We start from the raw sequence: 17,989 nt of genomic DNA on the forward strand, positions 1-17,989 counted from the left end.
GAAGACTTGAATAACACAATAAACAAACTAGACCTAACCTTAGATCACTCCAGCAAACAACATTAAAATACACATAGTTTTCTGCATTCAAGGAACATTCCTCATGATTGACCAAGAGTATTATTTATTTGTTAGAGCTGTGATAACAAAATACTACAAACTGGGTGGCTTAAACAACAGAAATTCATTTTTTCACATTTTTGTAGTCTAGAAATCCAAGGTGAAGTTTTACCAGGTTTATTGTCTTTTGAGCCTTCTCTTGGTAGCTTGTACATGAGCATTTTTCATACTATGTCCTCATTGCCTTTCCTCTGTACATATGTATCCTTGTTGTCTTGTCCTTTTCTTGTAGGACACAAGCAATATTGGATTAGGGCCAATCCATATAACCTCGTTTAATCTTAATTACCTTTTTAATTCTTTGTCTTCAAATATAGTCACATTGTAATATTTGGGGGATTAAGAATTTAACAAATGAATTGGGGGGCATAATATGCTAGATCATAAAAGAAGCCACAATAAGAAAAAATTTGAAACGTTTATTTTGAGACAGTGAGAGCACAGCAGGGGAGGGGAAGAGAGAAGGGGATAGAGAATCCGAAGTGAGATCCATGCTGACAACAGCAAGCCCAACGTGGGGCTTGAAGTCACAAACTGCAAGATTATGACCTGACCCAAAGTCAGATGCTCAACTGAACCACCCAGGCCCCCCCATAATAAATTTGTTTTAAAAATGAAACCATACTTCACGATCTCGCGGTCCCGGAGTTCGAGCCCCGCGTCGGGCTCTGGGCTGATGGCTCAGAGCCTGGAGCCTGTTTCCGATTCTGTGTCTCCCTCTCTCTCTGCCCCTCTCCCGTTCATGCTCTGTCTCTCTCTGTCCCAAAAATAAATAAACGTTGAAAAAAAAAATTTAAAAAAAAAATGAAACCATACTAAGTACAAAGTTAATACAAACATAATGTAATGAAATTAGAAATAAATAACAGAAGGAAATTTGGATCATAAATATATATATATATATATATATATATATATATATATATATATATGACAACATACTCCTCCAAAAATAATTGATCAAAAAAGAATTTACACAGAAAACTATATAAAAATACTTTAATATAAAGAGAAATTATGACACAACAAACAAATCTTAGAAGATGTAGCCTAAACAATACTAAGATGGAAATTTAAAGCTGGAAATATCTACATTAAAACATACAAAAAGACAAGATCTGTCCACCTGTAATAACATGGATTAGAGCTAGAAGGTATAATGCTACATGAAATAATTTAAATACAGGAAGACAAATATTATATTATTTCCCTCATGTGTGAAATTTAAGCAGCAAAGGGAAAAAAGGCAAAACAAAACAAAACCAAAACAGACTCATAAATACAGAGAAGGAAGTGGTGGTTGCCAGAGGGGAGGTAGGGGGATGGGTGAAATAGATAAAGGAGATTAAGAGGTACAAACTTACAGTTATAAAATAAATAAGTTATGGAGATGATAAGTACAGCATAGGGAATACAATCAATAATTTCATAATAATGTTTGGTGACAGATGGTGACTACACTTACTGTGATGAACAGTGAGTAATATATAAAATCGTTGAATCATTATGCTGCATACCTGAAACTAATATAAAATTATACGTTAATTATTATGTAATGAAAAATAAAAATTCTTTTTAGAAAATCTACAGCAATTTTAACATCTTTCCTCTCTATTCCCATTATATTTTTCTCTTTCTCTATCACAGTATCTTACATAAATAAATCAATAGTCAACACAATGATGTTTTTAATTTTTTTTCTTTTCTTTTAACTTGGTTCCATTCTATAAGACAAGTCAGAGATAAAGAGTAGGAACCTTCAAATTAGATAATGGTATTTACATAATTTAGGTTTATGTACATTTTATTACATAAAACCTCTTATACTTAGATTTTTTAAACATTTCACAATGTGGTAAAAAGATGTGAAATATTCAGAAAAAGAATCCTTGTTTCTAAAATGATTATACAACTATAAAAAAGGAATATAGTTACAGCCTTTTTGAAGAATTGTGTTTTGATTTGTGAAAGATTTTAATGGCATGTTTTAAGTAGATAATATATTTTTATAGGACAGTCATGACCAAAGAATATCTCAGAGACCATAAGATAATTTCACTAGTAATTAAAAAGGATTTATGTATTAGTTTCCTATGGTTCCTCTAACAAATCACCAAAATTTAGTGGCTTAAAACATCACATTTATTCTCTTATAGTTCTGCAGGTCAGAATTCTGAAATCAGCTTCACTGATCTGAAATCAAGAGATAGACAGGGCTGCATTCAGCCTGGAGGCTTTAGGGAAGAATCTATTTAAATTTCTTTTCCAACTTCTAGGGCTGCATTCCTTACATTCCTTGGCTTGTTACCCCTTCTGTCTTCAAAGCCAGCAGCATAATGTCTTGCTTCAGTGGTCACATTGTTCTCTGTGTCATATCTCCCTCAGCTTCTATCTTATAAGAACACTTGTAATTGCATGTAATGCCCACTTAATTAATCCATTATATTCTTCCCATCTCAAGATCCTTTACTTAATGACATGTGCTATGTCTTAAATGCCAATATTCCCAATTACCAGGGATTAAGATTTGCATACCATTGGACAACATTATTCAGCCTACCTCAAGCTATGAAATTATTTCTGATCCTCATACAAAAAATTTTAAGGGCATCCTGCATCTCTGTACATAAATAAACTTTAGTCATAAATTTTTAAAAGCTGATAACTGCAATCTGCCTATTATTTTGTGGAGAAAAATGTTTTCTCCTGCAATCTGCACTTGGAAAATACTTTTATATGTGTTGAAATACATAGCTAAGTCTCTCATTTATATTTAACATTGCATTTTGATTACAATTAAGAAAAAAAACAACAAAATGGGAAAAGCAGAAATTAGATATCACATATAAGAAATGAATTCTTACTGTCACAGCCCTTCTCCAACTAATGTCACAACTTTAGTTTCCACCTTCTGTCTTCCCTTTGACTATTTTATCTTATCTCTTACTATTTAAACTTTCTCAAGGATGACTTCATTCACATGCCCTTTTTCCTGTGGTGTTTGTCCTCTTTCTCTACATCATTACTTCCTCTTAATTTCCTCATCTTCTGCTTTACTCATGGAAAGAAACATGTAAATAATTTCAACAAATGCTGATAAAGGCCCTGACTTTATGTAAGTGACTGTCTTAAGGACTTCTGAAGACACATTAAGAAATAAGAAAATATCCTTCAAAAGAACACATATTATCTTAGACAGGGAGTAAGACAAATGGAGTGAAAGATTGTAGCAAGCTCTATTGTAATACAGGAAAACTCTGGAATATGTGTGTTTCAATTGGGAAAATATGTTCAAGTGTGATACAGTAGAGAGAGTTGGCATGAAAATAGGCATTGAGAAAAAAATACATACTAACACCAGATACATACTCTTTGCATGACCCCTGCTCACTAGCTGCTTATCAATTTGCTTCTGCCTACAAAGGTTTCCGAGACATGGAAACACTGTCTCCTAGGATTTTATACATCCGGATTGTTGATTTTTCATTTCTCTTTCTTTCAGGAATAGTTTTCATAAGAAATAATTGCAAGTTTCACTAAAAATAAAGCTTTCCCTTGAGACCACAAAATGGTAACCAGCAACATCTGGCAGTTTCAGCTACATTTCAACAAGCTTTGCTTTGGTTTGGTCTCAAGGCAAAACAAACAGAAAGCATCACACAGACAACTGCATGAAGTCAGTGCATTCAAAGTGATAGGGGAAGCCACAGATCTGGTCGCTGTGGAGTTAGGTCTGATGAAAAGGGATGAGTGATGTGCGTGGGCACAAGGTGGACTGTCAACATAAAGACTTAGACATAACATCAATCAAAGGGCACCAAAGCTTCCTTCAAGGAAATCATCTTTATTGCCTCTACAGACCTCCATACAAACATGCGTGTTTATTTTTATTATCTGCAGCAAAATTTATTTTCCCCAACACAGTAATTCTATGTCTTTAGCCCTGAACTTTATTTCCCCTTCTTCTTCAATCCTCATATCCAGTAAGGTATATAGGAAATCCTTTATTTAAAATATCTTGGGACACCTGAGTGGCTCAGTCAGTTAAGTGTCTAACTCTTTTGGGGTGCCTGGGTGGCTCAGTAGGTTAAGTGTCCGACTTTGGCTCAGGTCATGATCTCTCAGTTCGTGAGTTAAAGCCCTACGTCAGGCTCTGTGCTGACAGCTCAGAGACAGGAGACTGCTTCAGATTCTGTGTCTCCCTGTCTCTCTGTTCCTCCCCTGTTGGCACTCTGTCTCTCTCTCTCTGTCAAAAATAAATAAAGCTTAAAAAAAATTAAGTGTCTGACTCTTTTGATTTCAGCTCAGGTGATGATCTCATGTTTTATGAATTCAAGCCCTGCATCAGGCTGTGTGCTTACAGTACCAAGCCTGCTTGGGACTCTCATTCTCCTTCTCTGTCTGCCTTTCCCCCACTCATGCTCATTCTCTCTCAAAATACATACATACATACATACATACATACATACATAAAATAACAAAGTAAAATATCTTTACTTGTGGTCACTTACTTGTGACCAAAGTTTCTATTAGACTGCTTAAGAACTGTGTTGATGACAACACTGAAGCCCAAATTCCTCTTCATTGTATCAGTTGCCATTACTGACAAGCCTGTCTAGAACTGAAGTGACTCAGCTACTCTTATTGAAAAGACAGAGCAATAGATCAGGAGAGAAGGCATTGCTTGGAAACTGCCTCTTTCCAAATGCGTGGCCCTAAAATTCCTTCAGAAATATGCATGCATATAAAATTAGAAGACAAATTTTCAAGATAGAAAACCCTAATTTTGAATCTGGTTCAAAGATTCCTAGAACGATGATGAATTGCTTCAGAGATATTTACCAGACAAAAAATGAAGGCATATTTAGTTCCAAATTCTTTGGCCTCATATTTAAGAATCCTAAGTCAGGGGTGCTGGGTGGCTCAGTTGGTTAGGGGTCGGTCTTTGACTCAGGTCATGATCTCACCATTTGTGAGTTGGAGCTCTGCATCAGGCTGTCTGCTGTCAGTGCAGAGCTCGCTTCAGATCCTCTGTCCCCCTCTGTCTCTGCCTCTCCACTGCTTGTACTCTCTCTCTCAGAAATAAATAAACACTAAAAAAAAAGAATCCTAAGTCAATCCACTTTTGCAGTACATTTCCTTAAAAGGAACATTTATATTCAGCTATTCTACTTTAATCTTATATATTTAATAATAGTTTTAAAGTGAATATAGTTTTTTAAATTTTCATTTATTTTTATGATTGATTTTGTTATTTTAAATTATTAATGCATTTTCAAGAATGTGATGTGAAAATATTACTTAAATATCTGGGAAATAAGTATCTGGCCTAAGGTTTCTTTGGGAATTATTGTCCAAGAACTAACTGGGACCAAAACTGAGAATATCCTTTAGTGGAAAGAAGCCTGGAATGATTCTGAAGATAGGGATTATAGTAGCAGTTGTGTGGCTAAATGTTATGTGACTCTAGCAAAGTTTTTTTTGAACAGTTCCAGGCTTCAATTTTTCTAAACATAAAGTGAACATATATTATTTTTAAAATCCAAATGGAGTGTTTTTCCTTTTCTAAATTCTTACAGCACTTACTTATTACACAATTTAACATTTAATTATATGCTGTTTCAAACTGCTTAAACTCTTATTTTTCATGGTTACTGCTTAATTAGAATATAAATTTCTTGAAGCAGAAGATTTGCATTTCGAGAGCAACCTCAGTACTTAGCAATGTTGGGCATAAAGTGGACATAGAATACAGTGACTCAAATTAAGCAAAATTTAACTGGGTAGCTGAAAATTTAACTGCATTGTTACTGCTCTCCATGAATTTTGCCCTCAGATTTGCAGTTAAATACATCTTCTGTTTTTCAGTTCGAGATATTCCATTTAAGCCCAATGAATATGTTCATGCAAACTCCAGTCACAAAGCTGATTTACAAACTGGATCTTCAGTTTATTCTTTTAAAATAAAAATTATACCTTTGAGGAACATTTCACTTATTATAGCATACAATGGAATGCTCCCTAAAGAGGATTGGCATAATAGAATCCCTAAATATCAGGTAACAGTGTTAAGCAATGGATACTACTAGTGAGAGGGGTAGGAAATAAGGTCAACTTGACTGCAACCGAAATCAAGGTTTGCTGAAGGAAAGCAGTTATCAGAAAACACGAAAAAAAAAAATGTTTAACCTCTATGGTAATCAAAGAAATGCAAGCTAAAACAAGAATGGAGTACTGTGTTTTAGCATGTTACTAGTTTTGTTAAATATAAGGAAAGACATATGGGACAAGACACAGCAGAATTCATTAGAACCTAGTTTAAACCAACAATGTATTTGACAATATTTTCTAGACCAAGTATAACTATCCATACTGGTTAAGGAAATTAGTGGATCCTGTTACATAATAATTAAGAAAAAAAGTAATTTTCCTGATTACTTGCAACCATGATTATACTCACTTATGTACATGCTTATTGAAGGCTATTCTCTAATTTGAAAGTGAGCAAAGCAAAAATCAGTGTAATTGGAATTGACCATAAAAATATAGAAAAGATTAGCAGGTTCATTAATATTAATTACAAATTTAGAACAAAGTAAATATTTGATCAAGATTTAATTGGTGGTAATTGGCTTTTAATCTGAGTATTACTTTTGGATATCTAGATCATGAATATTTACAAAAAAAATTTAATCAGTGACTCAACTCCAAGAAGATCAAGTTTCTTTCTTTTTATGACAAAGTGCATTACAGAACTATTAAGTTATAGGTGACATGAAGTGGGTATAGTTGCTGACACCTCAAAAGACAGAATATAATTATAAGTAATTTCAACAAGGGACCTTTAAAAAGCAGCATAAACTATCCTGGGCAGTCAAGGTAAAAAAAAAAAAAAAACAACAGTGATTTCCCCCTCCCCCATGAATACAAGACTACAATAAGGAAAGAACCTTTCCAGTGTCTTGACTGGGAACAACTGAGGGCATAATCCACATTAAATAGGAGCTTTCACACATGCCAAAACTTTTTCAGTTAGTATTGGAGGGGCACAGAAACGTTTCCTTTTAATCCTGTCTCCATAGTCTTTCCCCAACACTGCTCAATTTCTAGCAAATTCCAGCTAAGTTCTCTTCCATACCTGAAATAACTAAAGATCATTTTAGATATTGACATGGGCAAGGTTGGCAACTATTTAGGCAATAAAGTTCTGCTCTCTTAATAATTCTCTATTACTTCTTATGAAAATAACATAAGCAAGCCCTGCTCAAACTGTCTCTCAAAAATAAATAAACATTAAAAAATAAAAATAATGTTTAATCTGGGCACCCTATGGTCCAGTCAAGTTGACACATAAAAGTAATCATCACAACAGAGAACTATATGAAATCCAGTGCCTTGAGCTCTAAGCTTGCTTTCACAGTGTGACCTTGGAAGTCATTTAGCTTTAGTCATCAGTTTTTTCATCCATAAATTTAGTGGAGTGGATTGGATAATTCTTATGGACCTTTGATTTTCTAATAATCTACAATTCTAGTCTCTAAGACCAGTTTTTTTTTTTTTTTTTTTTTTCTAGACCAAACCACAGGAGATGTTAAAAGACCTTCTGGGCATCTTGGGTTTATTTAGTAGCTAGACTTTAATTAGAAAGTTCAATATGATTAGGAGTCTAATAATTTAAAGCATATTAGCATGTACATTGCTTGAATTCAAATACTTGGGGCAACAACACCTTTGTTCTTTAATACCTTCACCTTTGTAACACATCTGAGAAATAATAATTAAGCAAAATTACCTTTATGAAACCAAATAGTTATTGCACTGACTCACAAAATGTACTTAAAAGAGAGCTAAGTCATAAAAAATGCAGTTCATCCCTCTTACCAAAGTCAACTAATTAATATAGCTTCCTGAAGTATAGGATTATGTTAGGAAGAAATTTCAAAGCCTTATGTTGACTCTATCGGAAGAGCACTGTTTGCCATGGACAAGAGAGGGGATATGGTAGCAAATATGCTCTATTATCTTCACATAGAACTTAATTCTCACATAATTCTATAAAATTTATTTAATTTGTTAGCCTATAACAAAATAGAAAACATAATTTAGAAAATAGGGAGAAGGGTTCCTAAAGTTCCACTACAAGCTATAGATGGTAGCAGCTAACAGTAAGGATATAAACAAAAATTATTGTAGTCATACATAAGAATTAAAAAAAAAACTGCAACAAATTAGGACATTTTAGATAAAGTACACTAGTCCTACTAACCACAGAAAGCCAGGTCTGAAAATGTCATTTTATTATGTTCACTTTGGTAATTGATATTGGTGGCCCTGAGTTATCAGGAAAAGGGTTAAAACTGTGTTCACTGTAGTTTGATAAATAAAATCTAAATTCCTGGGCTTTCTATATTGGCCTAATTCATACACTTCTCCAGATACCTAAAACTTAACCTCCACCTATACAAATGTGTTAGTGTTCTCAGAGCATGGTATTCTTTCAGCTCAGGGAATTTATAAAAGATTCATCTGCTTGTAACAGCTTCCTTCACTTGAGTGACTAAATCTTAGCTACCCTTCATGACTTGACTCCAATTTAATACTTTTAAGATGCATTTCCTGGGACAGTCCCACCTTCTTACCACACTTCACAATACCACACTTGACCCCAGAGTGAGATTGTACTTCTTGCCCCTGCCACCTTGGTAACAAATTCATACTTCAGTTATAGCACCCATAACAATGCACTGTCACCATTTGTTGTCTGAATTAGATTATGAGCTTGCTCAGATCCAGGGACTGATATTACTCAGTTCTTCTCAGTAACTAGCCAACCCACAAATGTTCTACTTATCAAATAAATCAAAATTAAAACAGTCCACAATGTTTTAGGGACTTTCAAGATCTTGTAGTATTTACACATTTGTCAATATATAAGATTGCTACTATTTAAATTCATTGACCTGTTAGGGTTGGCTCAATGAAACTTTCACTAGGAAATATTTTTCTAAGTCTGTTCTGGTCATTTGAGGCTGTTAAAACTCCTATGTTAAAAAGTAATCTCAGATGCATTCTTTGTACCAATCTGAGCATTTCACAATTGTTCTAAGTTGCTTGATTATAGTTTAAAATCTTTTAAATTTTAATAATACCTTTTCATTCATTCATTACAAAACCACTTAATCCGTACCTATCATATGTCAGGCACTATGGTAAGCCCTAAGGATGAAGTAGTAAAATAGTCACACATTTTGCCCTCATAAAGATTGCAAGCCATTTATACTCTCTGTTAGTTGGAAAAAAAATAACAAGCAAACACCAAACACAGTGGCAGAAGTACCTTGAATTCAAATAGCTCATTGCTTTCAATAGTGTTAGAAAATTATAAATACCAAAAGAACTCTCCTTAAATATCATTGCTCCAATTTTAATAGATGAGACAATTGAAGTTCTGAAATGTTAGGTAACTTTCCCAAGGTCACATAGCTGAAGGGTTGTGGGGCAAGGATTCCAAACCCAGGAGAATATGGGTTCAAAATTTGCTCACTTTTCTAATCCTCATAGTCCATTCATGATTACATGGAAAAAAACGGGGCCATATATGTACAGTGTGATATATTTGTAAAGATTTGTTTTATACTCTTAAAAGTTTATTGGAACTAATTGGTTTCACTTTCACTACTTTGAACCTCAAAGATTAGAAATAATCAATTTGGCAATGATTTATTTTCTAAGGCATATAGCTGTTCACACAATTTCTATAAATACCTAACAATAACTTGTTCAATGAGAATGTTATCTCTAGTTTCCTGTATAGCTTTTAATCACAGTATGAGACTTCACAATCAGTTGGCTAATACTTTTATGCCTTTTTGGTTTTCCTTTCTTTATATAAATACTTTCTTCATGTAAACAACATTAATGGTGCAACTGAATGTAAGATATGTTTTTCAAGTCTAAATCTGGTATCTAATTATTTTAACTGGCATATATTTTCTGGATTTGCTGATACTTAGCCCCACTTTGGCTCTTTTTGAAAGGGTATCATTAAATATTTCCTTATTTGCATAAAATTCCACACACTACACTTAATGACATTTAGTTTTTATATTACATATATAGTATTGAACACATATTTCTTTATTCACATATGTCTGCCTACACTTATTAGCATATTTTGTGGTCTGTAATGAAAAGGCTGATTTTTTACCAGCTATAACAGATAATCTATTTAGTTTTGCTTTCCACATCCACTACCCCTTCTGAAGGGAATTCCCTGTTCATAGCCCAACTGAAAAAAGTGACCAGAAGGTGTTTTTTGGGCAAGGTTGCCCACATACTGTACTCTGATTCCTCCTCCCTCCCCTCTCCACATAAAATTATATCAGGTTTGGTAACTAGGTACAAAAGTACCCAGTGAGTAAACTGTCAATTAGTTGTGAGTTGATTAAATGACTACTTTATATTTGGGGAAAAAGAGATAATTGGCTTCCCTTTATCCTATAGACCAGTAATTATATAAATAGCTATCAGGTACTATAATGAAACAAGAAATCCTCCATAGGGTTATCTTCTCAAATAAACATACCAGCCACATAACAGTGTCTCTAACATTCTACAGAGGCCAAAACTCACAATATAATTTATTTCATTTTAGAGACACTTTAGACCCATGTCACTTATGCCTTCAAATGAAGAATATGCCCCACCTTTTGATGAAAATCATCAGAAACACCAGACTGTAAAGTGGGACTTACTGACACTATTAAGAATCCTTTAACATCATGTGCTATAATCTTTTCAAGAGCTTATGTGCACATTCTAGAAGAAATGCTCATATAAACTTGTTTCTGTTCATGCTCCAAACACCAACTTATTTCAGGAATTTTGTATCATTCTCAGGTATATGAATTCTTTGAGATTGCCTTGCAAAGCTAAAAGATATGCAGTTATATTTGAACAGACTGAGTAAACTAATGGATTCATAGTAGATACAAAAAATTTCAGATACACAGATGGCCAACGAGTTTATTAAAAGATGCTCAACATCACTAAATATGAGGGAAATGCAAATCAACCACAGTCCTTATCAAAATCACAATGATTTTTGGTATAAATAGAAAAACCCATCCTAAAATTCATATAGAATATTATGTGACCCTGTATAGTAGAAACAATCTTTAAAAAGAACAAAACTGGAGGACTCACATCCTAGTTTCAAAATTTACTGCAGAGATACAGTAATGAGTAGTGTGACATTGGCATAAAGACAGACCCATGAACCAATGGAATAGAATAGAAAGCCCATAGATAAACTGTTACATATATGGTCAAATGATTTTTAACAAAGATTCCAAAATAACAAGTGGGGAAAGGATAGTGTTTTTACCTAGTGTTGCTGGGAAAACTGATTTCCATAAGCAAAACAATGAAGTTAGATTCTTACCCAACACATAATTACTTACCTAATAAAAATTTAACTCAAAATAGATAAAGAACTTAAGTGTAAGAACAAATTCAATAAAGTTCTTAGAAGAAAACATAGGATAAAAACTTCATGACTTTGGATTTGAGAACAACTTTTTGGATATAACACCAAAGGCACAGACAACAAAAGAATAAAAAAAGACTTCATGGGAAAAAATTGTGCAACAAAAACTGCTATACATAATAAAAAGGCAACCCACAGAATGGGAGAAAATACTAGCAAAATATACATCTGATAAGGGATTAAAATCCAAAACATTTAGAGAAAACCTAACACTCAACAACAAAAACAACATGATTAAAAAGAGAGAAAATAAACAGAAATTTCTTTAAATAAGATACATGAATGGCCAATAAACACATAAAAAGATGCTCAATATTACTAACCATTAAAAAATGCTAATCAAAACTACTATGAGATACCACCTCACATCCATTAGGGTGGTTACAATGAAAAACAAGAAAATAAAAGAAAACAGACAAGTCTTGGCAAGATTATGGAAATCTTGGAAGTCCTGTATACACTTAGTGGGAATGTAAAATGCACAGCCACTATGGAAGAGTACAGTCATTTCTCAAAAAACTAAAAATGCAATTTCCACATGATCCCAAAAGTCCACTACTGTGCATATCCACAAAAGAAGTAAAAGCTTAGTCTTCAATAGATATTTACACATCTATGTTCATAGCAGCATTATTGACAATAGATTAATCATGAAAGCAAACCCACTATCAATTAACATAAATACGGATAAGCAAAATGTGGTATATAGACACAATGGAGAATTTTTCAGGCTTAAAAGTGAAGGAAATGCTGCAATTAGCTAAAACATTCATGAAACTTGAGAACACTATGCTAAGTGTAATAAGCCAGTCAAAAAAAGACATATAAAGTATATAAAACTTCATTTAGAAACTGCCAAAGATGGCGGCATAGGAGGGCACTGGGCTCACCTTGCCATGCTGATCAATTAGAATCCACTCACATCTGGGGCGCCTGGGTGGCGCAGTCGGTTAAGCGTCTGACTTCAGCCAGGTCACGATCTCGCGGTCCGTGAGTTAGAGCCCCGCGTCGGGCTCTGGGCTGATGGCTCAGAGCCTGGAGCCTGTTTCCGATTCTGTGTCTCCCTCTCTCTCTCTGCTCCTCCCCCGTTCATGCTCTGTCTCTCTCTGTCCCAAAATAAATAAATAAACGTTGAAAAAAAAAAAAAGAATCCACCCACATCTGCCTAAATAACCCAGAAAACTGCCAGAAGACTAGAAGAATGGACTCTCTGGAGCCAATAATAGACAAGAGGACCATGGAAGAGGTTACAAAGGGCGGAGTGACAGTGCACGCTACACGGACTGGCAGGAAGGAGCCAGGGCAGTGGAGGGACAGCCTGCCGGCAAGGCAGAGCCCCCAAATCTGGCTTGGAAAAGCAGAGGGGCTGGACTCCATGAGTTCTTACAGCCAGCAGGACTTAACATCTGGAATGTTAAAAGTCAACAGCTCTGCTCAGAGAACGGGAGGGTGAGAAGACACCTGGAGGGAGAGTTGTTGAGCCCTGAAGACAGAGCTCAGTTCTGAGGGGAACAAAGTCCCTGGCTAGCACCATCTCCTTCACCCATCCCCCAGCTGTAATCCCAAAGGGAACCAGTTCCCATCACCAAACATGCTTGGACTGTGCAAACATCAAATTCTGTGCTTCTGTGGATCCATCCCTCCAATGGGTCTGCCTCCATCCCAGTGCTGCAGGGCTCTTCCCCCAGAGGACCACCAACTGCAAAGTGAGCTAAGCCTACCCCTCCTGCCCCTGTGCACCTTGCAGATCCACCCTGGCTAATACGCCAGATCCCATCAAAGCAGCACCACAAGCCTGGCAGTGTGCAAGTAACCCAGACATGGGCCACTCCACTCCACAGTGAGTCCTGCCCCTGGGAGAGGGGAAGATATGGTACACACCAGTCTGATCGTGCCCCCAGTGGTGGGCTGGGGACAGATATTGGGTCTGAATGAGGCCCCACCCAACAACCCAACTTACTCCAGACAGCACAGGGGAAGTGACCTGCAGTTCCACACCACCCTAAGGAATATTCAAAATGACAAAACAGAAGAACTCTCCTCAAAAGAAACTCCAGGAAGTAGAAACAGCTAACGAATTGATCAAAAACTATTTAAGCAATTAACAGAATGAGAATTTGAATAATAGTCATAAAATTAATTACAGGGCTTGAAAAAACTATAGAGGACAGCAGAGATTCTATTACTACAGAGATCAAGGGACTAAGAAATAGTCATGAGGAGCTAAAAAATGCTATAAATGAGGTGAAAAATAAAATGGAGGCGACCACAGCTCAGATTGAAGAGGCAGAGGAGAGAATAGGTGAATTAGAAGACAAATTTATTGAAAAAGAGGAAGCTGAGAAAAAGAGAGATAAAAAAAATTCAGGAGTGGGGCGCCTGGGTGGCGCAGTCGGTTAAGCGTCCGACTTCAGCCAGGTCACGATCTCGCGGTCCGTGAGTTCGAGCCCCGCGTCGGGCTCTGGGCTGATGGCTCGGAGCCTGGAGCCTGTTTCCGATTCTGTGTCTCCCTCTCTCTCTGCACCTCCCCCGTTCATGCTCTGTCTCTCTCTGTCCCAAAAATAAACGTTGAAAAAAAAAATTAAAAAAAAAAAAATTCAGGAGTATGAGAGGAGAATTAGAGAACTAAGTGATGCAATCAAGCAGAAAAAAATCCGTATTATAGGATTTCCAGAAGAGGAAGAGAGAGAGAAAGGGGCTGAAGGTGTACTTGAACAAATCATAGCTGAGAACTTCCCTGATCTGGGGAAGGAAAAGGGCATTGAAATCCAAGAGGCAAAAAAAAATCCCTTCAGACATAACTTGAATCGATCTTCTGCATGACATATAGTGAAACCACCAAAATATAAGGTAAAGAGAAAATTCTGAAAGCACCTAGGGATAAACAGGGTCTAACTTATAACTATCTACTGAAACTTGGCAGGCCAGAAAGAAATGGCAGGAAATCTTCAATGTGATGAACAGAAAAAATATGCAGCCAAGAATCCTTTATCCACCAGGTCTGCATTCAGAATAGAAGGAGAGATAAAGATCTTCCCAAACAAACAAAAACTGAAGGAATTCATCACCACTAAACCAGCCCTACAAGAGATCTTAAGGGGGATTCCATGAGTGAAATGTTGCAAGGACCACAGTGTACCAGAGACATCACTGCAAGCATGAAACATACAGACATCACAAGGACTCTAAATCCATATGTTCCAATAATAACACTGAATGCAAATGGACTAAACGCTCCAACAAAAAGACATAGGGTATCAGAATGGATACAAAAACAAAACCCATCTACTTGCTGTCTACAAGAGACTCATTTTAGATCTGAGGACACCTTCATATTGAAAGTAAGGGGATGGAGAAGTATCTATCATGCTACTGGAAGTCAAAAGAAAGCTGGAGTAGCCATACTTATATCAGAAAAACTAGATTTTATTTAAAGGTTGTAACAAGAGTTGAAGAAGGACATTATATAATAATTACAGGGCCTATTCATCAGGAAGAGCTAACAATTATAAATGTCTATGCACCAAATATGGAAGCTCCCAAATATATAAAACAATTAATCACAAACATAAGCAACCTTATTGATAAGAGTGTGGTAACTGCAGGGGACTTTAATATTTCACTTAAAGCAATGGATGCAAATGGCATTGAGACACAGGATCAATAAAGAAACAAGGGCCCTGAATGACACATTGGATCACATGGACTTGACAGATCTATTTAGAACTCTGCATCCCAAAGCAACAGAATATACTTTCTTCTCCAGTACACATGGAACATTTTCCAAGATAGAACACATACTGGGTCACAAAACAGCCCTTCATAAGTATACAAGAATTGAGATCATACCATGCACATTTTCAGACCACAATGCTATGAAAGTTGAAATCAACTACAGGGAAAAGTCTGGAAAACCTCCAAAAGCATAGAAGTTAAAGAACACCCTACTAAAGAATGAATGAGTCAGCCAGGCAAAAATAGAAGAAATTAAAAAAATATATGGAAACAAATGAAAATGAAAAGACAACAATCCAAATGCTGTGGGATGCAGTGAAGGCAGTCCTGAGAGGAAAATACATTGCAATCCAGGCCTATCTCAAGAAACAAGAAAAATCCCAAATACAAACTCTAACAACACACCTAAAGGAAATAGAAACAGAACAGCAAAGACACCCCAAACCCAGAAGAAAAAGAGAAATAATAAAGAACAGAGCAGAAATAAACAATGTAGAATCTAAAAAACTGTAAAGCAGATCAATGAAACCAAGAGTTGGTTTTTTGAAAACATAAACAAAATTGATACACCGCTAGCCAGGCTTCTCAAAAAGAAAAGGGAGATGACCCAAATAGATAAAATCATGAATGAAAATGGAATTATTACAATCAATCCCTCAGAAATACAAGCAATTATCAGGGAATACTATGAAAAATTATATGCCAACAAACTGGACAACCTGGAAGAAATGGACAAATTCCTAAGCACCCACACACTTCCAAAACTCAAACAAAAAGAAATAGGACACTTGAACAGACCCATAATCAACAAAGAAATTGAATCAGTTATCAAAAATCTCCCAACAAATAAGAGTCCAGGAGCAGATAGCTTCCCTGGGGAATTCCACCAGACATGTAAAGCAGAGATAATACCTATCCTTCTCAAGCTGTTCCAAAAAATATAAAGGGAAGGACAACTTCCAGACTCATTCTATGAAGTCAGCATTCCTTTGATTGCCAAACCAGACAGACACCCAGCCAAAAAAGAGAATTACCGGCCAATATCCCTGATGTATATGGATGCAAAAATTCTCAATAAGATACTATCAAATCGAATTCACCAGCATATAAAAAGAATTATTCACCATGATCAAGTGGGATTCATTCCTGGGCTGCAGGGCTGGTTCAACATTCGCAAAAAAATCAATGTGATACATCACATTAATAAAAGAAAAGATAAGAACCATATGATCCTGTCAATCAATGCAGAAAAAGCATTTGAAAAAATTCATCATCCTTTCTTAATAAAAACTCTCGAGAACATTGCGATAGAAGGAATATACTTCAACATCATAAAAACCATTTATGAAAAGCTCACAGCTAATATCATCCTCAATGGGGAAAAATGAGAGCTTTCCTTCTGAGATCAGGAACACGACAGGGATGTCCACTCTCACCGCTGTTTTTTTAATATTGTGTTGGACGTGCTAGCATCAGCAATCAGACAATAAAAGGAAATCCAAGGCATCAAACTTGGCAAAGATAAAGCCAACCTTTCACTTTTTGCAGATGACATGATATTATACATGGAAAACCCGATAGACTCCACCAAAAGTCTCCTATAACTGATACATGAATTCAGCAAAGTCGCAGGATACAAAAGCAGTGTACAGAAATCAGTTGCATTCTTACACACTAATAATGAAACAACAGAAAGGCAAAAAAAGAAACTGATCCCATTCATAATTGCACCAAGAATCACAAAATACCTAGAAATCAATCTAACCAAAGATGTAAAATATCTGTATGCTGAAAACTATAGAAAGCTTATGAAGGAAATTGACGAAGATATAAAGAAATGGAAAAACATTCTGTGCTCATGGATTGGAAGAATAAATATCATTAAATTGTCAATAGTACCCAAAGCAATCTACACATTCAATGCATTCCCAATCAAAATTGCACCCATATTCTTGTCAAAGCTAGATCAAGGAATCCTAAAATTTGTATGGAACCACAAAAGGCCCCGAGTAGCAAACGTAATATTGAAGAAGAAGACCAAAGCAGAGGCATCACAATCCCAGACTTTAGCTTCTACTACAAAGCTGTAATCATCAAGAAAGCATGGTATTGGCATAAAAACAGACACATAGACCAATGGAATAGAATAGAAACCCCAGAACTAGACCCAGAAAAGTATGCCCAATCAATCTTTGACAAAGCAGGAAAAGATATCCAATGGAAAAAGGACAGTCTCTTTAACAAATGGTGCTGGGAGAGCTGGACAGCAACATGAATAAGAATGAAACTAGACAACTTTCTGACACCATTCATAAAAATAAACTCAAAATAGATAAATGACCTGAATGTGAGACAGGAAACCATCAAAACCCTAGAGGGGAAAGCAGGGAAAAAACCTCTCTGACCTCAACCGTAGCAAATTCTTACTTGACACATCCCCAAAAGCAAGGGAATTAAAGGCAAAAATGAACTATTGGGAGCTCATGAAGAGAAAAAGCTTCTGCATTCCAAGGAAACAATCAACAAAACTAAAAGTCAACCAACGGAATGGGAAAAGATATTTGCAAATGACATATTGGAAAAAGG

This window comes from Leopardus geoffroyi, chromosome X, assembly GCF_018350155.1.
Source record: "Leopardus geoffroyi isolate Oge1 chromosome X, O.geoffroyi_Oge1_pat1.0, whole genome shotgun sequence".
In the NCBI taxonomy this organism is placed as follows: Eukaryota; Metazoa; Chordata; class Mammalia; order Carnivora; family Felidae; genus Leopardus; species Leopardus geoffroyi.